This window comes from Phoca vitulina, unplaced genomic scaffold (genome assembly GCF_004348235.1).
Source record: "Phoca vitulina isolate PV1807 unplaced genomic scaffold, GSC_HSeal_1.0 scaffold70, whole genome shotgun sequence".
Lineage (NCBI taxonomy): Eukaryota > Metazoa > Chordata > Mammalia > Carnivora > Phocidae > Phoca > Phoca vitulina.
Window position 1 is genome coordinate 5,439,615 of NW_022589773.1, and position 14,651 is coordinate 5,454,265.

Sequence of the window (14,651 nt, forward strand, 5' to 3'; positions counted from 1 at the left end):
TATTTATTTGGGAGTCTTTAGCACTTTATGAGAGTTGCAGTTTTTCAGGGCATGTTTGCTAACAGTTCCAAGTTCTGACCTGAGGGAACCAGAGGCAGAGTATTTTTCATACAGAGGACCTCATTTTCTGTAGCTCCTTCCTGACAGCAGTCTGCCAAAACCAGAATTTGTTGACCTGCAGGCCATTCTGTGAAGCCTCTCTTTGCAAGTTTGCATGCCCAAGCAGGTAGGCAGTGGGTTTACTGCTTTTTGAGATATTTAAAGTGACTTAAACATGCTTAACTCTGTATTTTGAAAGTAAGAAGCCTAAGAACCCTAAGGCCAAATGGTACTGGGCACAAATGTCAGAAAATGTGGTGGTGATAATAACTCAGCAGCAACAAGACTGCTTTTATGCTTAAAAACAGAAGAACCATACATTTAAAAATTTGTGGTTGGTTGTCAAATATCATTTTCCCCCCATTTTTTTCTTTCTTTTTAGACAGTGGAAGTAGTCTGCCCTGGTCTAGATGTTTTCCTGAGCTTAGTTAACTGTTCCCTGTATTTGAGATGCAGAGGGAGGATTATGGTATCTTCCACTGCCAGTTGGGGGTGGGGGGGAGCACTGTGTTTTTCCTAACTGTGGCCTAAATTGATTCCACTTGGCTTGGCTTGACTCTTGCGGGATCCCAACACCTTGAGCCACATGCAACTGAGTGGGGTTTATGACTCAGCTGGCTCCCGGGGCCCTGCTGCCTTATTTATGGTCAGGGCTTTGCTTGGGGCTCTGTAAAAGCAAAGCTGGAACAAAAAATGACAGTCTTGTAGGTCAGCTCTGTACCCTAAACAGGAACAGAGAAATCCCGAGTCTAGTAGGAACCATCCCAAAAGACCTCTGTACTGAAACTTGTCATTGTCTTGTTCATTGTAATGCACTAAAGATCAAAGGATTTCTTGGTAGATTAAATGGTTCTTTGCTGAGTTCACATTTTATAAACATGTATGCGAGATCATAAATTCCATACCTCTGGACTTCTTTAGTGATTAGGTCCTAATCATAATGAATACCATTTTATACCATTGTAGTATTCTTTTTTTGGTGAATGGCATTAAACATTCCCATTTGAACTAAAGTGGGTAAATTGTTAGTAACCATTTTGAAGAGTTTTTAAAATTTTTGGATGACATCTGTAAAGATTTCACTGTATTTGAAATATTACATATCATAGTTTGTATGGATAATCTTAAAACTCTCCTCTCTCTTTGGAGCCCGATTCTTCTATTTCAGTAAAGTGGGGAGAAACACACTTGTATAATTTGAATGTATGATAATTACAGATCAGCTTATCAGAAGGTAAATGACACAAAGACAACGTTTTAGAACTTGGAATGCTTTTCCAACATAGCAGTAACTAGACCATCTATCAAGACTGCACATCATGGTTTTTGGTCACCTTATGTATAAGAGGAACCCCCCGTCCTTTTCTCAATTACTGTTCCAGGGGAGAGATGCTTTCATTCCGTTCTGATTCTGAGAAAAATCCCTAGTTTGCCTTTAAGACACTACTGACTAGTTGTAGTCCATAATTTTCTCATTCAGTGCACATAGGCTTTCTGTTTTTGTTTCATTTTGCTTGTCCTTCCATAGAGGCCGAGTCTGCCATATAAGGAGCTGCAGAGTGTACCTTTCTTGGATTGAGTAATATGGTGTCTAGCCAAAGATATGAATGCATTTTAAGTGAATCTGCAACGTATAGACACATTCTCTTCATGTTGGTATACTTAGCATTCTGCCATTTTCATTGTGTTCTCGTATTTTCTCAGGTGTCTCAGCTAGGGATGGACTAGTAAGCCTCATTTCCCAGGTATTGAGAAATACATGAAAGGAGCTCATCATCATGCTTACACTCTTTGTTATAATAATAATAATGTTAATGAAATAATATCCTGGAACCAGATTTATGACAGTTGCTTAAAAATTAACACCTCAGTCTTACCTCTGTCGGTGTTTATAATAAATGCTTTGCTTCGCCATTTGTCTTTCAGCAGCTCACAATTACATGTCACGGGGCATAATTAGGTTGGCAGAACTACCTTGCTGACATCCAAATACATTCTTTTTTTTTTTTTTTCTCCTCTATTTGAATTTCAAGAATCTCCTGCAAATCATTTCAGAGCGGTTTTATGTCTAGAGCACCGAATAAAAAAAGCTGTGTTTTCTGTGACTCTGCTTCCCTGCTGTACCATTCACAGGTAGCTTCACCCCTAGTTCCACTTGGAAAATTGGAAAAAAAAAAAAAGTGGCAGTGTGGTTGACATTAGGTGACAATTCTGCTTTCACTTGTTTTTCCACTGGTTTCGTCCCAGATTGTTTTGTTCGTCTGTACATTGTTTATTTATTCATCTATTCATCCTTCCGGTAAATTTCTATTAAGCACATACTGTGTGCCAGGTAGGATTTAAGATGCTGAGTCTACAGGGGTGAACAAGATTGATGCGATCTCTGTCATCACGGAACTTACATTCTAGTCAGGGGAGAGAACTGTGTACTTAAAAACCAGGACTAAGATGTATGCTATGAACAATAAAAACCAACTCAGTGACAGAGTGATCGTTAGGGTCTGAGGTGGGGGGTGGTGGCAAACTCTTTTTTTTTTTTTTTTTTAAGATTTTATTTATTTATTTGACAGAGAGAGACACAGTGAGAGAGGGAACTCAAGCAGGGGGAGTGGGAGAGGGAGGAGCAGACTCCCCACTGAGCAGGGAGCCCAATGCGGGGCTCGATCCCAGGACCCTGGGATCATGACCTGAGCCGAAGGCAGACGCTTAACGACTGAGCCACCCAGGCGCCCTGGCAAAGTCTTCTTTAAAGAGTGGCAGGTGCCACAAGACTGAAAAACAGAAAGGAGCCAGCCGCATGAACAATCTGGGAGAAAAGCAACCCAGGCTGAGGGAGTTCAGGTCCAAAGGCCCCAAGGTGGGAACCACTGAGATGGGCTGGAGGGCAATGAGATTTTAGAGTGGCTTTTCTTAGTTCCCTCCTTACACTCATTTTAGGTGCCAGGAGGTCCCATGGTCCCTCAGGTCTTGGGTCACCAAGCCACCTGTGCACCAGTATGAGGAGAGCTAGGAAGAGCACCAAGAAATGGCAGAGGTTGAGTGGGGATTGATGGTTCTGGGTCGTCAGGAGTTATGGGGAGAGAGTCGCAAGAGAGGTCATCTTTTCTCGGTTTTATGAGAACCAGCAGTGCCATACCGTCTTGGGATTGGCTAGTTAGAACCTGACTTGGCTTAGCAACTGCTGTCCTTGAGAAGAATTCGCCACTGTGGGGGCATCAGAGTTCCTGGCGCAAGGCCTCCAACTCTCCCTTTGTGGAGCAGGGAGAAAGCAGTCCCAGGGCACCACGTTTCCCTTCCCCGCTGGCTGCTGGTGGATTCCTTCCCAGCTTTTTTGACACGTGAGGTCACAGGGAGGGAGGCAGTGTTTTTATGTTTGCTCATCCTAATTTTTAAGTTTCTCAAAGACTGAACAAAAATAGGATTGATAGAGAGCAGAGAGAAATAATCATCAATTACTTAAATATCTTCAGTGTGCTTCGCAGCCAGAGAAAGACTGTAAAGCTCCCTATTATACATGGCTTGTTCTAAAGATGTGATTGTGCAATAAAGGGCTTCTGGGTGCTTACACTAGTTCCTGACTATTGCAGGCACAGTTTTCTCAAGTACCCCAATTTGGGGGAATGAACGGTGTGCACATACATGCCCAAGAATGAACGTCACCAGCTTTCCCTCCGCTCCCTCCTCCTGGGGTTAGAGAGGGTGTTGTCCTGTTTATTCTTATCTCCCAGCCAATGTGTAATAGAATAAGCAAAACATAACATGCTGGTACAAAGGGCCTGTTGTTTTCAGCCTTCTAATTGTGCTCCTTTCTGCTGGGGAAGGAAGCAGTCATAAATTTCTGTCATTATCTTAAGTAGTAAGGTTTCACAGCTTTGGGAATTTTTCTGTGCTTGTTCTTTGTTAGCTTCTACTTGAATTTTTTGATCCCCCCCCCCAAACCGAAACTGCCATATTTTTAACCAGTCCTTTACATTTGGGGGGCTGTGACCCCATGGTTTCAATGCAGAGTGCAAACATAGTGATTCTTTCCTTTGGGATTCTGATTGGAGCTGTAAAAGAGTGCACCTCTCTTTGATGTGCTGAGGATTTGGAGGGGGGTGTCTATGTGTGGGTTTTGTTTCTTGGTTATTGTTCTTTGTCTCCCAAACTCTCACATTCTCTAATTTCTTTCTGAATGGATTGTTTTTAAAAATATTTTGAAGGGGCATTTCTTTCCCCTGTTTTCAAGCGTAATTCTGTTTTTTCAAGTAGGTAGGTGTGAATGATAGAAAGCAGCTCATACCAGCCTTGTCTTTTTCCTGCAAGATTTTCGTCCTTTGTTTACTGGCACCCCTGCCACTGCTGTAGTGATGAACACGTGGGTGAGTAGTGAGGGCCACGCCAGGAGGCTGAACTCCCAAACATCCGCTTTGTCACTTTCTTTATGTTCATATCTCCATTTCATTTCTGATCTCTATTTTTCTTCTTGAGAAAATTATCTTTGTTTCCCTCTTACCTTATAGAGAAGGTTCTCCTGTGTTGTAGTTCTTGTATTTTTCTTTCTTGAAACAGAAACTGGTATTCCTAAGGTCACGTTCTTCTGGGACTCTGAAAGCCCTTGGCTTTAGTTTTGACAATACCAGTTTATACTGAGAGGCAGGTAGCGCGAAGGTGTACGTATGCTCCATTCTTCAGGGCACAGGTGCAGGAGGATCTATGATGTCCCCACATCATGTAGAGCCAGCAAGTCGGAGAGAGATGTAGAAAGGCCTCATCCTTGGATGGCTCTTGGAATCTGGGGTTCAGACTTAAGCAAGTGTTTTATATAACCCTCCGTGAGGTATATGTATTTGCTTCAGGGTCTGTCCATGGAAATCATAGTGTCATGGAGTCTACCTGAAGCTCAGCATTCACTGTGGGCTCATTTTGAGGCAGCCACAGAATCTGGGTACCAGGCAAATTCCTGGATCACATGAGTATGCTGGGGCCTTGCTCGCTCTCTCTTTCTCTCTCTTTCTCTCTTCTGTTGGAACAATAGCAGAGTGAACTCACAGCTTTTGGCTTAGCCAGAATCTTCTTGCCATCAAACAGCTGCGCTGCTTGTCAGACCCAGAAGTAGCATTTTATCATCATTACGCCATGATTCCTCACCCTCTGAAAGATTACGCTTAAGTGTTTTGTTTTCTTTGAACTGTTCTCCACACACATAGACTGACAGTCCTACCTTCACAGAACACTGCTGGGCCATCCTTCAAGAGAAGTTGTCAGGCCTTTGAAAGGCCTTCCTGAAGCAATCATCCCTCTGCCTACATTTGTAATCTTCTTCTTTCCATAGGCCCCTAATCTTTTCCAGCCCTTGAGCCTGAGATGGCCAGTCGGCACTACCTTTCCCTTTTTTCCATTGCAAAGAAAAGCCTTTTATTTTTCTCCCCTCCCACTTACTTCCCCACAGAAGCATCATTACTGAGTAGAACATCCACTCCCTGGGTGAAAAAGAACAATGGAATTCAATGTGCAAAGTTGCCTGAGTTGGAATATTCCCAGTCTTGCAGGTTCTCACTCCTCAGACCACTACACAGAGAGAGCAAAATGCTACCAGCTTCTGGACCGTGTTACGTATATACGTGGGCATGGAGCTGTGTCCGTATCTCTTTGAAGGCTAGACTCCTTTGGGGGAAAACACCAACCCTGGAAACAGTCCTCACGCAAGGTACAATGTATAAATAGCTCCGCTTAGTGGGAACATAGCCTCTGTTGTATTATAGCCAATATGCACCTGGAACCCACCGACATCTGAGCCACAGAAGCCTGTGTGCATAAAGTGGGTAAGAAATTGCCTTGTCGCTTTACCCCACCCCTGAAATGTGACTGGAAAAGGGTAGCAGATACCTTTTGTTAAAAAGTAGTGTTCACGTTAAAAGGCCAAAGATGTAAGGAAGCGCTCGTTTAAAAAATGGATTACTTTTTAAGAAATTGATTACTTTGTAGGATTTGCAGGTATGATGCAAAAGTTCACCCTGACTTAACCCAAGTGGAGCTCAGAGGAGAACATGTTATATTTCTTGGTTAACTAACCATGCTATTTATAGAGGTGACTCCTCAGAAAGTCTAGACATTGTTCCGGGAAGACAGAATGCCAAATCTGCCCTTCACTTTCCCAGTTAGCTTGCTGAAAATAACCACCTCCCCTTCTCACCATAAAATGGAAATCTTAGAATTCCATTTCAGGAGAGTGTGAATGATACTTGGGCTCCCCGGCCAGGGCTTGGGATGGGCAAGGAGGAGAGGGTGCTCTTGTGATCCTGGGGACCCACCCTGGGCCTTTGCTCCCTGGAGGCCAGTTTGCTGACTTGTGGGACTGTGATTGGCAGATCCTCATTTCTGAGTTGGTCTCCTCCAAGAAGAGACCCTGAGGACCTACTCTGAGAGTGAGCCAGCTGCAGGTTCTGGCTTTTACCACACATGTGCCATTTGTGAACATCCTATGGAAAGCTGGCATTTGGAAAGGCCTGGATGGGCAAAGCCAAGAATTTGTTCGGTAGACGTGTATCAGTGGGCAGGTGTGATGAATGCTGATGATTCTGTGGCTGCAAGGAGAGAGGAGACCTAAAGTCTGAATTAGGGTTTTCTACAGCAGGTTCCAGGGAAGACTAGTTTTGTGGAATGTTAATAATGTGGGAAAAGGAACTGTGGCTTAATTAATTGAGGAAATGAATGGATTAAACAGAGTTAAAATGGAGTCTTTGCTGGAGGACTTCTAAGAAAGCCTTTAATATCCTTATTATCCTGATTTATCCTGGTGTGTATGTGCCTATTGAAGACAGGGCCAAAAGGTGCAGTATTCCTCCGTATGCCGTGCCCAGGGATCCCCCTTGATAGTGTGCATTCCATGGGGCCATCATGGTCTCGAAGAAGCCACCTCCTCAAAACAAACATTTGAGGGGCGCCTGGGTGGCTCAGTAGTTGAGTGTCTGCCTTCGGCTCGGGTCGTGATCCCTGGGTCCTGGGATGGGGCCCCGCATTGGGCTCCCTTCTCCTCGGGAAGCCTGCTTCTCCCTCTCTCGCTCCCATTGCTTGTGTTCCTGCTCTCACTATCTCTCTTTCTCTGTCAAATAAATAAATAAAATATTAAAAAAAAAAAAAAACCTTTGAGAAGTGATTCTATTCCAAAATATCCTGGAGTCCATTATGTAGCCGGCTGTGGAGTCCATCTTTCCTTGTATCAGGGTCACTTGAAGGCCTGCCATGTGTCAGGCCCTGGCAAGGGCCTTGCTTTATCATGGTGAGGAAGACGGGCCCACAGCTCAGTGCAGGAGGCCCCACGCTTTTCTGATTATACATCTCTTTTTGAACAGTCACCCCCTCCATATATTTATATGCGTTTATAAGTTATATACATTTAGTACAGTGTTAATATACTGGGTATACTAAAAAATACAAAAATAGAAATTTAGAAGGATGAGAAAAAAATATTTTTAAAGACGTACTCATTTCTTAGAGAGAGAGCGCACAAACAGAAGGGGCAGAGGGAGAGAATCTCAAGCAGACGCCTCACCTAGCCCAGAGCCTGACACAGACCTCGATCCCACAACCCCGGGCTCAATCCCATGACCCCAAGATCACAACCTGAGCCGAAACCAAGAGTCGGACGCTTAACCTCCTGCGCCACTCAGGCACCCGGAGGAAAAAAATTTTAAGAATTTCTACCTCTTCATGCACCCCAGTGGATACGCTAAGAACCCTGGGATCCCTTGAACCTGGGTCCCACCACGGAGACTCTGATTCAGTGGGTCAGCAGCAGGGGCTTGGCATCTGGAATGTTAACACATCCGTGCAAGTTCTTTTGCTCCGGTGTTAGAGAGCAGTGGGGACTTTGGGGGGGGGTGCATCTCTGAACAGGTTATCTCCTGGGAACTCTCAGACTCCGTACACTGCCATCTTCTCTTGGGTGAGAATGTCAGACAGAGGAAAGAGGGTCTAGGAGAAGCTCCGTGGTGATGCTCCCTGCTTGTCTGTTACTCCTAAGGAAGGTGTGTTCCCGAGGAGCTGGGCCCAGTGACAGGCTGGGATCCCAGGCAAGTCACTGGGCCTCCCTGGCCCAGTTTTCGTCTTTGAAAAAGTAAGGGGCTGTTTGGAATCGCCTGCAGAGTGTCTTAGAACCTTAACATTCTTTGATTTATTTAGGTTTGAGTTTTTATGTTGAACAGGGGTGGAGGTGATTCAATTTCATTTGGCAATTTACATCCACATGTATTTTCTTTTGATGTAGGAGCTAGTTAGATCATAAGCCTGGGATTTTCTTGTACTCCTTGGGCAGTGTACTCCACCTAGGCAGCAGTGGGCGTTTAAATTTTAGGCCCCCAAGCAGAAGGTTCAGAAGGGGCCTCTCTTACTCCTGGTTAATTGCAAAATAAACAGATCTCAGGGGCAAGGGCCCCTTCCTTTCATAATAACCGCCTCTGCTCAGTGCCCCATCCATGCAAAACAGCATTTCCAAATACCACATCAGGAGCATGCTCCCTGGATGAAGGCCTTCATCCTCCAGCCCAGCCATTTACAGCCGACACCCCCCCCCCCGCCCCCTCTGAGATGGCAGCTAACTTTTTCCCCCCACCCCCTGTTTTTAGCCTCCAGATACCTCCATTTGCAAGCTAATAAGTTGCACGTACATATGTTTGAACAGTTGTCAGGCTTGTCTGCCGCTCAAATTGTGCTTTGGTTTAAAACAAACAACAACACAGAACCCAAAGGAGGGGATGGATGAAGACATTTTAGTTGTACCTGCAGGTGGTGTTGTTTTGACCTTGACAGTCAGTTTTAAACGACCTGTCAAGCACCTTTGTGTGCTCCTGGGCACACCCACCTGGAAGATATTATATCCCCTAAGCCTTATGTGCCCCAGCAGGCAGGCACTAGGTCCCTGGATTTTGTTTTCATCGATGGAGGGTTAATGCATGCATGGCAGGACTTTACGGAGAGGGGCCCAGCTACAAACGCTGTTTTCATTTAATTCTGATTTCTCTTCTCCCTTGGCTTAACCCTCCCTGCCCTGAGGCCCTTCCCACCCCCCATCCCCTCCAGACTCCCTCCACCCCCAATCAGCCTTCCCTGCTCTCTCACCCCTCTTTGGCTTCAAACCATTTCTTTCTGGCTTTGATATCTTCTTGCAGAGCTGCAAGCAATCAGGAAATTATGGGCCCTAGAGCTCAGCAGGGCACACTGCCTGGTAGGGGGCTCAGGCCCCAGGCCACCGCCGAAAATCGGGCCCAGAAAGCCTGCCAGCCTCCAGGACCCTCCAGGACCCTCCAGCCCAGCCCCTTGCCCATTCTGGTAATGAGCTTCCCTGGGGTAGGGGGGCGGGGACACCTCCTCAGCTTCAGTGCTGTCTGGGGAGACACGTTTGGGAATGATTTTGACCTTACCTATGTGGTCCGGGGTCACCTCTGTTGCAACTGTTTGAAATTTATCTTTTTCAACTTTGAGTCTGCCCTCTGCTTTCTGAGCCATACATAGTGGTGCTGGAAGTTGGGGTGAGCAGAGTGAATGGACAAACGCAAGGAGCCCCTTGGATTCAGCCTCGTGCCTGCCAGCGCCAGGATAGTTTCAAGTTATTCGAGGATACAGATGAGGGATTTACAGGAAATGCCTCTTCCTTGGCATCCATGTCTAAGGCCCCAAGTTGTTAAAGGAAGTCTGTTCTATATTTCTAAAAGAAGAGATGACAGAAAAGGTGCTTGTTCTTGTGACCAAATGTATATCTTATCACTCTTGTAATATGTCCTTCAAGGTCTGAAAGAAACAGGCCCAGATCTAGCCACCTAACCGACATTGCCACCACCAACTGTGTTCACAGAGGTGGCCGGAGGAAGGGGGCGGGGGCGGTCTCAACCGAGATCTGACTCAGGATCCAAGAGGAGACCAGTGCTTGTCAGCCTGTCCTCCTCAGCCCCAGGGACCCTTCCTGGGCTGTGGCAGTGCATCACACTGCCTCGCTCCTGGGGACGCACACCACACGTACTTCGCGCACAGTGCCGCTGGGGCACCTCTGTACTAGAACCTGGTTACTTAAGATTGGCACAAGTCCCTCCCTGGGATTTCCCAGTTGAGAATGAGGGGTAGAGGAGGCTGAGGAGTGTGTGGTTTGGGAGTGACTGGACCGGGTCTCTGAGAATGGAAGAGAAGCAGAAATGTGGGTGAGAAATGGCTTTCATGTTCCCTGCTCTTCCCATGGGTCTCTGAGCCCTCACACAGGGCTCTGTTTGGTCCAAGCTGTTTGAGGTGGGTTTCTGTCGTTAACACCCAGGTTCCTGACTAATGTACAAGGGCTCCTTCTTTTTTACCTGTACAAACAAAAGCAGCATTAGACGTTAGGATTGGAAAGAGGAGTCAGGGGGCGCCTGGGGCTTAGTCGTTAAGCATCTGCCTTTGGCTCGGGTCATGATCCCGGGGTCCTGGGATCGAGCCCTGCATCGGGCTCCCTGCTCAGCGGGAAGCCTGCTTTCCCCTCTCCCACTCCCCCTGCTTGTGTTCCCTCTCTCTGTCAAATAAATAAATAAAATCTTTAAAAAAAAAAAAGAGTCAGTGGCTTTGAACTACTTGGGATCCTTTTCCTCCCGACTCTTTAGTGGCGATACCACGTGATTACAGCTTGCAGAGGGTCTTCATATATATTCTCCCTCGTTTGAACCTCCCAGACAAGCTCTCAGCCCTGCCATGGCCCAGCCTCCTTCAGGACCAGCCCTGCCATGGCTCTCCCCATGGAATCCCTCCTACTCAGAGAGGCGCTCTGCCTAGCCCCTGCCACAATTTTCCATCCCCCAGGCAGGGCAAGCTCTGCTTTCTGTTCAGCCCAGTAGTTTATCTTGTGGGGTGATGAGTCTCAGCAGGTGCTGACAGCCAGGATCAGGGCCTAGGCTTCTGTGACTCTTGGCCTCTGAGGTGTAGGGCAAGTGGATTCTAATGATGGGTTGTTTGCTGGAGCTGAGGAGTAGAAACCTGTAGACCCATGCATGTGTGAGTTGTGAGCGAAGCAAGGGCAAGCCCCCGGCAACCGAGTGCACTTAATATCCTTTCCTTTGGTTTATTTCTCTGTTAGCCTTTTGAACCATCGTGCTGTTACTGCGTGCTTTTTTGGAGCCTGTATGGGTCCTTCCACCCCTCGGGACGCCATGTGAGATGATGGAAAGAGACACAGGTTTCAGAGTGAGAAAGACTGGATGTTATGCAGCTGTGCCATGGACTTGTGAAACTCAGCCCAGTTACTCATTTGTAAAAATCCCCAGGACCGCTCACCTCCGGGACTCCTGTTTGCATTAGATACGATCATGTAAAACATACCTGCCAGGTAGTAGGCTCTTGGCAAATATTGGTCTCTTGCTTCAGTAGGCTTGGAGAAATGTGGTAGTTTTGTGGATCAAAAAGCACCTAAGATTGGCTGCTTATTAGCGTGAATCACAAACTCTAAGGTCCCTACCAACTCAGAATGTCCAAGATTCTCTGAAATAATAGCTCCAGGGAGAAAATAAAAATAGGTGTGATAAGTTACCATGGTAGCATGAAAACATGAACGGTTTGTTACGAAAAGTCATTGAGTCCAGATTACTCAGACTGTACAAATGGAATTTCTCAATTCAGTGAAGGAACATTTTAGAGTAGCACCTACATTCTTGTTAGGTCTTCCTTCAAGGATGTAGCTTGAACTTTAAGTAGTTTACATACTAACTTTTCTTACCCCCGCCCCCCCCAAAAAGTTGAAGAAGGCAGCAGAATAAAACTACTGGACATCTTTGGTTCAGGTCAGATTCATTTCTTAGTTCCTTTTCCACATCTAAAAGAAATCCTGATCATCTGGGGATTTGGGATACCACCTGAACTCAACTGGACTGTCCAAGCCCCCCGGGGCTCTGGGTCCACCACTTGGAGAAAGCTCTGTGATCTTGACCTTTTTCCTGTCATTTATGGATCAGAGATGGAGCCCTGTCCACTCCTGAGGCAGCTGTGTCTGGTCCGTTCTTGGTGGTGTCAGAGGCATTATCTGACCTGTGCTTAAAAGGACTGGGTGATGGAAGCTTCAAAAAAACCCTGTGTCACCACACCTGCCGCTTCCAAATGGAGCCAGAGAGGCCCCGAGTCAGAAAGAAGGCCAGGATGGAGGGGGGCGAGCAGCGGCGGGGCGGGGTGACGTCCTGCTCTGCTCAGGCTGCCTTCCCAAGTCCCCTCTCCCAGAAGCACACACAGCATTTGGTAAATAGTCCCCACCTGGGTTGATTGAGGTGCTCCCATAGGCCAGAATGGGAATGGTTCAAGACACTTTTGCAGAGCAGTCAACCTTAAAGGGCCTTTGAATCGTAAGTTTCTTTAGTGAAATTGTTTTCTATTTTTGTTCCTTACCTCTGTTCCCATCTACCTTAGTCTTCATTCCTTTGGTACTTTTATTAACTTTTTATACAACTTCCTGTGTCTCTTCGTGCACATGCAATAGTAAATACCTAGTAAAACGATACAGATTTTACTCCTCCTCCCTTTTCTTACACGAGGCAGAGCACACACCCTGTTTACTCTGTGCCTTTTACCACTTAACATTACATCCTGGGCTTTTTTTTACTGTTAAGTCTTAGTGAGTTTTCTCTCTCTTTTTTATTTAGTGGCATGGTGTTCTATTCTGAGGTTGTTCTCTGTTTATTTTTCCAAAATATGGATCTTTGAGTTTTCCCCCCAGTATTTTACTGTTGTCAACAATGCTGCATGGAGGACTTGGAACATTTTGAGGAGTTCGTGAATGCACAAAGCTTCCGTTAATATACCTGCCCGGTCATGGGAGTTAGGGAGGTGCCTGCCTCTTATTTATCCCCCACTAGTGCTGTGACGACAGGTGGAGTCACAGGACGTTCTTGTTGGGGGAAATTTCAAAAGCAGTCGAATATCCGCACTTTTGTGTGGCTCACCAACACGTGGAGGAACCTATGTGCACAAAAGCAGGGATGGAAATAAGAATAGTCAGTCTTCACCCCAAACCTAACATTTCATTGTGAGGCTCTTGCTCACTTAGATCCAAGTCTTGTCAAAGTCACACGATGGGTGATCCTCTTCTCAGTGTTTGGTAATGATGTTGTTCTTCAGATTTCTCAATTTCAGCAATTGTGAAGTTGTAGTCATCCTGTTCTCAGTAACTTCGGAAATTTAGAGGGAGCCTCTTTTTTTTTTTAAATGAATGTACATATTTGACATTTTTAAATAGCATTAAGAAATGCCATTTATTTTTCTGGTTAAGAGAACTAAATATTACTGATACAGTTTGGGCTGTTGGTTTTATTTATTTGGGTTGCGCCGTGGTGTTGAGTGAGTGGTTGTAGCTGGTCGAGGGACCCGCAGCTGGGCTTTCAGCAGCCGAGTGTTTACTCCAGAGACTTGGAGGTGGGCAGGCAAGAGGCTGAGCTGAGCCCAGGCCAAAAGGTCAGCAACCAGTCTTCCAAAATAATGCCGCTGTGCAGGTTTCAAATCAGAAAGCTTGAAAGAGGAGAAGGGAAAATATTCTTTAACCTCCGTAGAGAAAAAAATGAAGGGGGGAGAGCTAATGTTGTCTCTTTTTTAGAAAAAATAGGAGGATGTTGAGAAGACAGAGATTTTTAATGGTTTTAATCCTCAGACCTGGGCAGAAGGCCAAGCATGATCTGAAAACAGAAAAAGTGGAATGAAATGCCAGAAAGGGAAGTGGAAAGTAGTGGGATATGGAAACAACCAAACGTGACCGAATTTCTAGGCTTCTCAAGGAATGGGTTGGATTGTGGCAGAGTTGCTGAAACATTTTTTTTTTTAAGTTCAGATGAATGTCCATATGCCACCCCCCACCTAATTGTAGAGCATATCACCCAAAACTCAATTTTAAACAGTAAGCAGAGCCTAGGCTGCTACCCCATTATGGTTTCATGTTGGCTACGATAATCTAATTTTTTTCGGTGACATCAATGGGAGGTAAGCAAGGGACGTGATTTATCTCAGCTTTAATAAGGCATGACACTAAAGAACAAATTTGGAAAATGTTCTTTATCAGCATAGCAAATAATTTTTTTTAATCTCTAAAGGGTAACCATTTTAGTGGATACAAAATTAATATAAGCTGTAGGCCTTTGCACTGTGTGTGTGCAAATACACACACACACACACACACACACACAAGCATTCAGCCTGTTGACCTCCCTGGTACATACTCACCAGAGATACACACACAAAATGCAGTGATCCTGGTTTGGCAGGACAGTTATTACTTAGGGGGAACAGACAAAGAGAGCCATTGCAGAAGGCTCAGAGGCTCAGAGAGTCCCGTGAGGGGAGTTGCTGGTCATTTGTGTCACTTCCCCTACCTGGCAGGACCCTTGAACCCCTTTAAGGATGTGGTGATCTTGTTAGAAACTGAAGCAGCAGATGGAAGGTCGTTTTTCCTGTGCTTTCAAATGGATGCCTGGTGTGATGGGAAATAGACTTGTGCTTGTCTGACTCTAAGGCCAAAGGAAATGACTCTTCGTAAAAAGAAAATTATAAGGAAGTCCTTTTTTATAGCTAACCCTTGCTCCTCT

General features: G+C 45.6%; 1 protein-coding gene across 11 annotated transcripts in view; it reads left to right on the forward strand.

Annotated features, from left to right (window-relative positions):
- AOPEP (aminopeptidase O (putative)) overlaps positions 1-14,651 on the forward strand; it is a 337,732-nt gene that overhangs the window by 78,184 nt on the left and 244,897 nt on the right. The gene's annotated exons all lie outside the window — the stretch shown is intronic.